We start from the raw sequence: 9,687 nt of genomic DNA on the forward strand, positions 1-9,687 counted from the left end.
CCACATTTGGATTTTTGTCATAGTTTGACCTTGTGCAGGTTCGTACCTGTTTGGGAAACATGGCCTTTTTGGCACACAGTGCTGACATAAGTGGGACCAGCCTTAATATTAGATCTAAACACAGATATGGTTTTATTCATCAATCTATTCTCAACTGTCTCGTGTTGCAGACTCTGTGTTTCTCTGGTCTCTGTTTCACTCCGAGTATTTTCTTTTCATGCTCACTGTACATCTGATGTTATGCATCATCTTAAATGAATGATTGTTATATTTTTTTCTCATTAGTTCTTTCATAAACTGTCTGTGTCTGAGCCTGAATACTCTGTAATTTGCATAACAATGAGTGACATAAGATTTCTGTTTCTGTCGAAAAGCTTCACTTTGACTGTAACGGATTCTAATGTAGCTCATTTGTTTCTGTCGAAAAGCTTCACTTTGACTGTAACGGTTTCTGATGTAGATCATTTGTTTCTGTCGAAAAGCTTCACTTTGACTGTAACGGTTTCTGATGTAGATCATTTGTTTCTGTTGAAAAGTTTCACTTTGACTGTAACGGTTTCTGATATACATATTAGTTGTTCTATAATTATTAGAAACATACTGCTTTAGATACTGTTTTCGTTTCTGTTTAAATTCAGCATTTTCCCTGTAGGAATTCCTCACGCTCTCTCTCTTTTTCTCTCTGACTCAGATTTTTCCCGTAAGAATCTCTGATGTATGATTTATGTTTTCCCTTAATTCAGAGTTGTGTTTATACTTATTAATATTTTGCAGGGTTTTCTTCTGTCTAATATCAAGATTATTTTGATGTCTGGTTTGAGTTAGATCTTTTCTTTGCTCTAAAAGTTTAGTTTAGCTTAGTTTACCCCTAGCCCTTGGCCCTAGGGATAAGGGCTACATAGCCCTAAGAAATGGGACGCCACTTGGTTACAGGTATGTCATCTAGCACGTATCGATATCTCCAAAGCAAGTAGTGTTATGCACTGATATTAAACGAAATTCGCTGCTAATGGAGTCTACTTAAAACTGTAGACATGCTAGTCAAAGAAATGCGGGACTGTAACATTAGCGTACCAAACTAGCGATTTTTAGAAACGTTTCAATTAGGAAAATGGTTGCAAATATATATGTTCATGACTGTATATAACACAAAACAACACTGTCATAATTTTTTTATCAATTAATTAAGCCGAAAATATTACATTTATCGGACTCTCTGGATGATCTGGCCGCCATTGTTGCCGGTCGCGCAGTTTTCACATAGCTCTAGGTTTCAAGTAAGCTCCCGATCTTACTTGTTTTTAAGGGGTGTATACCCCTTAGTCTTAGCCCTACCCCTAGCTCCAAAAGAGTATTGGGACACCGCTAGCTCTCACGGGAACGCGCAAAACTAAGGGGAAGGGGTAAGGGGGAGTATTGGGATTCAGCCTTAGTCTCCCCTTCAGTTTTTCCCTCCGCTGTTTACCAAACTTTGTCAGTTTACAGGAGATTCCTATCAGTATAGTATCAGAGAGCTTAGTGGACACATTGTTTCCTATTGAGGGTGAAACGTTTGATTCACAATGAGCATCATGTGATGAAAGGAAACTGGATTCTCTTGTTGCTTCTTTGTCAGCACTGGTAGGAGGGAATGAGACATTTTGTTAACATCAGATGTAAAACTGATATCAGTGGACAAACCTTCCATTACATCATTACAAAGATCATCTACAAAAGTGTTCATCACTTCTTCTGTGAAGTTACACTCATGTGCAGGAGAAGCCTGTGTAGGAATGTAACATCAACCTCTCGTTGAACAGCATTTGTGTCAGCTGACATTTTTGGTCAAATGTTCTCAGACTGATCAGTGGCTGTTTGCATGTTTGATTCATTGACAGCTTCCTCTAACAGAGGAGGTATATCAACAGCTGTGTGTCTGCAGCCTGTGTCTGAATAAGCATTTCCTCTGGTTGGATGTGTTCACACAGTGAAATGAAAGAGGCTTGAGTTCATACATACAAGATGACTGGATGTCATACATTGTGTGGCACAACTTGATCCGTCAATCATGTCACTCAGATGTTTGAATTTCAGCATCACAGCAGTACCAAAGTTCAACATCCTGGAGGACAGTGGCATTCCATTTGTGTTCCTGGAGTGTGGGTCAAACTATCCGCACGGACCAGATCCGTATCTGAAAACTGCGATACATAACCCTGACATGATAAGCAGCCCATACTGTACATCTGATGACAGAAAGCTCAGTCCATGTTCAAGGCTTAAAAGCCTCTCTCCCCCTCCAAAAGTTCCATACACAGACAGCTGAGTCAAGTCCACCTGATACTTTGACCTGCGTGCACAAACTTTATCTGGAAGTTCATCAGATGCCAAATGGACACTGTTAGGAAACCTTTCTCTGGCCTGTCTGTACACAACATCACCTTTATCCAAAACTAGATCTGCTCTGCTAATAATTTCATTCTCATGAAGAAATGACAGAAACACCAAACTGTTGGTATATATTAACAATGGAAATGTATACCTTATGTACAGTTATGTCAAGAACATTTTTATTTCATTTATTAACAACTCAAGAACAGGTTTTATAGGACAAAACAGTAAATATCCAGAAGACAATATGTTTTAAGTACTCGGTCACACCACAGAGAAAATAATTATTAACGAAATATACAAACTCAAGACGAAGTACAATTTGTCTTGAACTTTTACCAGCAGACAAAAATAAATAAATATGGTAGTTAGAGTTTTACTCAGTAAGAATAAATTACATTAATTGGGTGAGATCTCAGATTTCTGAAACAGCAAGAAAAGGTTCCAATCAACCTCGGTTTTCCAAAGTGTGGAAGGTTGGTTTTAGGACTTCCCAGGTTGCTTCGTAAGAATAAGGCTCAGGAGAGGTTGGGTTCAGTTCAAAATGCAAAGGCTCTTTATTGTATCAAACAAGGCTGGGGAAACATTCGCTAGACCAAATCAGCCGAGATCAGTCCGACTGGACATGAATTCAACAGATATTTATACAGATCAGAACACGTCATACAGATAATATTAGATTTCCTCTTACCAATCAGTCTTGATTAACGATTACCAGATGGAAGTGTGTTGTGCGTTTGTTTCTCTCGTTGCTTGGCCCCGTCGGTCAGGCTCTAAAGCGGACCGTCTGTGTCAGCATGACCTGGCATCCTGTCCTGTACACAACTCCGAGAACATTTCGTTAAAGATAACGTTCCCGAGGACACAGAAGGGGGGGCCAAATAAGGGAATGTTCTGGGCATATCTTGCACAGGAAAATGATTTAGCTAGTTCTTTGTTCAAGTGGCCATCTGACCCAGCCTGGTGTTATTCGAGGAGCTGCTAGTAACGACTGTGACCTGAAATGGCCTCTGCTTGAGCGGTGTACTACGGTAACCTCAGCATAGTATGTTATGTTTAAATACAGATTTGTGGAGACCACCACAGATCCCTCCTTACGAGGGTATTACCCTCGTAGTATAGACATCTGTATTTAAGAGACTTCAAAACGTTTAAACATTGAAAAAAAAAAACTTAAACAGAAATCTTAAAAACTCTTGACTATATGGATATATGGTTTGAGTAGTATGCTAGTGTTTGTCTTTTTGAACCTGTTCAAATTTAGTGTTGTGTGACAAGGTATCCAGTTGGCGGGTACCTTGGTGAAATCTACTCGTATGGTTATAAGCTTGCAAACAGTATGTGTGAGTATATAAAATTCCCTTCTCTCCTTGGTTGACAAATACCCCAGATTCTCAAACACAGTTTCCCAAAAACACGTTTGTACTCGATCAAACATTAAGTCCACATACAATAGTTACAATAACTAATGCAGTGCCCAGGTATTAGTTCAGAAATGCCTTTGTTCCGCTGCTGCGCAAGATCATGGAGTAAATCTCCCCCTGGCTTTTTAGGCCATGTTCTTTTTGGGGAGAAACCATGGATAGCAGTTCTTTTAATATACGTTTGATTTGGAAGGGCAGTCCTTCTCAAACCTTTTACAACATTGTTTCAATGAATCAAATTAAACATCAATTAAATTGATAATTATTAAATTATCAATAAAACAAAAATCAAAATCAAAGAAATAAACAAATATACAAGCCTAAAATACTAATTGAGTGGGGGTCCACGACCTTGAAGCGGCTCGATTGATTTGTCGAGACCTGGTGTGGTCTGGTCTGGATACTTTTCAGACATCCTGACTCTCAGTCCCATGTCCCTCCTTGCCCCACCCGGGCGATGGGTACAGGTGTGGACCAGTGGCGAAAATCTGCTATCAACTTTGGGGGGGACAATTATATGACATTTTCTCAAGAGCAATTTCTGAGGGGGACACCAAAATGGTTGCTGTAATACAGCCTACATTGTAATATGTTAAATGTATATTGAGGAACCATAATTAATACTCCTGGATAATTTTAGTTAGTAACTGAAGGGTTGTCTCAACTTGTTCAAATGTAGTTATAGTAGTGTTTCTTATCAGTCAAGTATGAATGCAGGTGTACAGTATTTACAACCAGCAATACCAAGAAAGGCCAGTATGTACTGTGCACTGTATGGGTGCAGTTTATGTAATTACAATGGGAATGGTGCAGTCTCATCTAAAACTAGAGAGGGTACAATTTCTGGGGAAATTGTAGGGTGTGCTTACTTTCGTTGGTTGCAGGGGTCCGTATTTAAATTACATTTTACAACTGATATTTCTGTATATTTTATATAGAAAATGCATAGCCTACTTATTTATAAAGACTACATATATAAGTATATATTTTTTCTGCTCATTTACAACTCAAAATACTAAGAGTGAAGAGTAGAAAGAAATAGTTGTCATCTCATTTCCCCTGCAAGAGGGAATGGTGATCAGCAACCTCATAGTTTAATCAAAACGAAAACATTCGGCAGACCGGTGTAAAAATTGACCTAATCTCTATGATTTAAAACTTAAACTTGTGATATTTTCAGGCATTTAGCCTACTCATATTGCAATCATTCATTAATAAAGAACCCCCTTTGAAGCTTATTTTAACAACGACGTTACCAGCAGTACAGTGATGTAATCTACGTGATACGCAGGTATACGCCGTATACCCACTCGGAAAAGCCAAGGATTTCCGTATACCCACTTACAAAGGCGCAATGATACGTAACAACATCGTTTTGTGACAGAACGTTCTCGCTTTTATTCATACAGTCTCCCCGTCTGTATTGTGAATCAGTGAAAATTGGATATTTGGGGCTTTCGTTGCCGTGCCCTGGATCTGACGTGACGTCACTTAAAGTTACTAAGCAAGGTTGTTTGGCTCCGGCTCCCTTAAAAAAAGACGTTGTTTGGCTGTCATTCTTTGTGCGGTCTTTCATTTCTCCCAACTACGTACAGTTTGAACTACGTTTTAAAATAACGAGATATGAAACGTAAACAGACCCAAATAACACTACTTCAGTGTTTTTAAAAGTATGTTGGGTCGGGTGATACTACAGCTCCCACAGTCTGATATCATGATGACCCGATCATTTACGTTACCACAGAAAACCAGCCAGAAAATTCTACCACAACGTTACTGTTACCTTGTAGGCTAAGTGTCAGTAACTTACATATGATATCGTATGTCTGTGCGTGTGCCTGAGTACAGCAGTAAACAGAATACAACGTGTATATTTCCTTGTTTCAGATGATGAGAGAGATGGTGAGAACTCCTGGCCAGCATTGTGGACTAAAAGTCAGGCTAGAGTTTAAAAACTCCTTGGTTACATTTAGTCATTTAGCAGACGCTCTTATCCAGAGCGACTTACAGTAAGTACAGGGAGATGGTTAGAGTGGAGGGACCGAGAGTTAGGAACAGTAGATATCAGCACGCATGCTGACATACAAACGCAGTTTGTATATGGAAACGTCACAGTGCTTAGTGTATGGTGTCAGGGGTGATTCTACGATCAGACCTTTAGGGGTGCTCAGCACATGAATACAGTGCCTTGCAAAAGTGCTAAACGCCCTTGCTAATATAAATCCCTAATTTCACTGGATATCAATTAATACACTTATGTATTATTATGCAAAATATTGAATGAATTAAAAAACTAAGGATGTCCCTTTCTTCATGACCTACCAGCATGATAAAAAACATTTATTATTATTTTTAGGGGTGCTGAGATTAAATTTAAGGGTGCTTGAGCACCCCTAAAAGGATCTAAAATCGCCACTGTATGGGGTGTCGCTCTGGGACAGGCAAGTATGAGGCTGGGAGGGGAAAATCACAGTATACTCACTACAAAAACATAGACTACACCACTGCAGCAGTAGCTATCTCAAATGGAATCGCGATTCAAATAGTACCAACTGCTAACTGAAAATGTGCCCCCAATAACGCTTGACATTTATTTAGGGGAAAATCACTCATTCATAAAAATGTCAGTGGTAGCGATCATTGTCAGTAAGAAGGCAAAATGCGATATAGCCTTGCTGAGAAGCTGCCCCGGTAAATTGTAGGCTACTACCACTATTAGACTGTCTTGGTAGCGATTGCATTGGTTGAATTCGATTTAACGTTACTTCCGTTGTACGGTCTAGGCTGAAATTTTCATGAACAGATTGACAAAGTTTAGGCTGTGTCAATGGAGTTCAGGTTAATAGTCACTAGTAAGATAGTTTCACCTATTGAAAGACTTTTGATTGAAGTAAGGTCTGTACCGAACATGTGCCGCCGTTTGACATTCTAATCTACGAACTGTAAACAGCTGTGGAGATGTTTTTTTAGCTACTAGACTAACTGTCATTTATTACTTATTATTATTATTATTACTTACTATTATTTATTACTGTCATAATAAATCCTACAACGAAAATGTATTTGTGAGGAATGTTTATTTTTTCGATTGAAAACAGATGCATCATAGACCGCTGTAGTATGTGTTGGCCGGGCAACAGAGGCTAATGTCATGATGCTAATGCTTCAGTGAAATATTAGACTACTGTTTCCGAAAGTAGATGTACTTCCTTAATAATATTACCTTATATTGTACATTACACATCACAATTGTGTGTCATATCACAATGTAAAATGAGCAAATAGTTATCACCCAGGCCTCTTTGCTTGTGGCGTGCAGCTGCCTTGCTGTAAAAAAGTTAGCCTACAGTAGCCATCTCCCAGAAGTTAACGAGCTGCTAAACTAATATTCTGCTAGAGATAGTCTTGCGAGTTTTCGTGACGTTAGTGACGTTAGTGGCGTTAGTGGCGTCAGTGACTGTGGCTAGCAAGTTAGCCTCCGTTAGCTTCACTTTTCGCCACAAAAACTGAATTTCTACTAAACCGTGCAACGGAACGTAAATCCAAATACAAGCAACTCAATTGCTAACAAGACGAAACTTTTGACACTTAGGTTGTCTATATAGTCCAAATATTGACAAAGTTTTAGGGGTTGGAAAATAAATAAATAAAATAATAATATATATGTGAGATAACAATGGTTGTGCCCTTGCCGAAGGCAAAGCACACCCAATAATCTCAATTGAACCATCATAAAGTCTGGGAAAATCGCGAAACCATTTCTCAACACTTTGTTGGCAAGAGTCTGCGGTTCTATAAATTGTGGGTGTGGCTAATATGGTTCTGTGCCACCACCGAGGTGACTAGACAGTGCTGTGCCACTGTCTCCTATACTGGTGCTGCTGGCAAAAAGGTTGACCCCCGGTCCTGCCATGGCTGTGACACTGTCATCTGAAGTCTCTCCCTGGCTCTTTCCCTTTCACCACCCTCACTGACTCACAGTCTGTCTCCTAGAAAAGACATAAGGTGTTTGCCATCCTCCTAACTACCAGTACCCAATACTACACAATTATTCACAACAACAATACCATTGCCTCAAACTAATGTTGGTTCAGTCACCAGTTTAAGTAGAGAGTGGGGGTATCCATGGCATTGTCCAATTATGTCCCTATTTTACAAGTCTAAAGAAGAGAACCCATCATGTTGCCAAACAAGAGACTCAACAAACTTACACGAGACCCCCTGTCTCTGCCAGTCTGTTCCTGCCTACCTGATTGTCTGTTTGTCATCTGGTGCCTCCTCGGCCTAATGGCATCATTATGAAACATTCAATGACCACATTTCACATCATTTTTATGAAAATGTTATCAACTAACGCTAGTCTTTGAGTTTAGGCCACTAGGGTTCTTTCTTTGCGTTCTGGTGTCCTGAAATGCTCTGATGTCTGTCTTTTTCTGCAATTTTTCTACCATGCTGGCCGCACACGCAATGTGCAGGTTATTTACAGTAAGAGATGAGCTTCTATCATTTATTACCATTCTTCTAGAATAGGCTTCGATCTATCAGGTAGCTAGACAGTTCGGAAAGGTGAAACGGATTGCATTGACAAGGATTGACAGCTGTATGAGTTCACCCTTTACTTAACGCAAACTGCAACCTTTTGTCATATTAATATAATTCATGTTTTGGTTTTATATTGGCTGGCTTCCCAGAATATCAGAATTTGCAGAGTGAGCGAGCCCCAATTCCGTTTGTGTGGTATTTGCCATCATCTTTGCTATCGCCAGTTTACTCCAGATCGGCACAGGTGCTTCAAAGTCCCTAGAGACGATTAAGCTTTTGCAACGAGACCATTTAAGATAATTATGACAATGGTAGAATATAGTATAGTTCTGTTCAGTATCGCTAACCATGGCAAATGGATTTGAAGAACTACAATATCCGTGCTGATATTGGATTAAATTGACGATAGCAAAGTTTCCATCTTTTGACGATGCCAAATGGAATAGCTGCTAGCTAATGTTTGCTCCATCGGTTTGTTTGCTAGCTATGCAAATGCAGCTAGCTTAGTGTGTGTGAACCCTACCAACATAGTGAACTCACTGTGGTGCGATTAACTGGATTAAATTTCACGTAAGCTAGGCCTACCTGCATTTCAGATAGTAGACACTCAAGTCACCTTGTCAGATAAGGAACACAACTACTGCACTGCTAGCTTCACTCTGACTCTAATTCAAACAGCTGGTGATGTTACCTAGCTAGCTAGCAAACATAGTGACCAATGCAGGGAAAAATGTGAAAGTTATGAATGTTTTATTGTATTAGTGTGGTAGAAATAAATTGTCAAACCTATCCTTTCTTACAACTACTTACTGGACATCAGCCACCAACAACACAAACAGATACTGTCCGATTTTCACACATGCACCTGCATCACTGCTGAGGGCTGGGGCTGTGGATCAAACCATTGTGGGACCAGAAAAAAAAAAAAAGCACCATTGTGTCCATAATCAGCAAAGCGCTTTCTTTGCATATTATTAATGTTATTGAAATGACATCCCAGCTAACACATTTACGTTGCCCTGACGTTGTCGCAACGTCACGCGATGACCAAACATACGTTGCCGCAACGTCTTTGGCGACCGTGCATCTGTGGGGCGCCAGTAGGTTGCCGCAACGTCATCTTGTGACGTTGCCAGTCCGTAACCGCGACGTCGTGGCAACGTTAATTTTCCGACGTTGCCAGTCCGTAACCGCAACGTCGTGGCAACGTTATTTTCCGACGTTGCCAGTCCGTAACCGCAACCTCCTAGCAACGTAATTTTCTGACGTTGCCAGTCCGTAACCGCGACGTCGTGGCAATGTTATTTTCCGACGTTGCCAGTCGGTAACCGCAACCTCCTAGCAACGTTGT

This window comes from Hypomesus transpacificus, chromosome 8, assembly GCF_021917145.1.
Source record: "Hypomesus transpacificus isolate Combined female chromosome 8, fHypTra1, whole genome shotgun sequence".
Taxonomy (NCBI): domain Eukaryota; kingdom Metazoa; phylum Chordata; class Actinopteri; order Osmeriformes; family Osmeridae; genus Hypomesus; species Hypomesus transpacificus.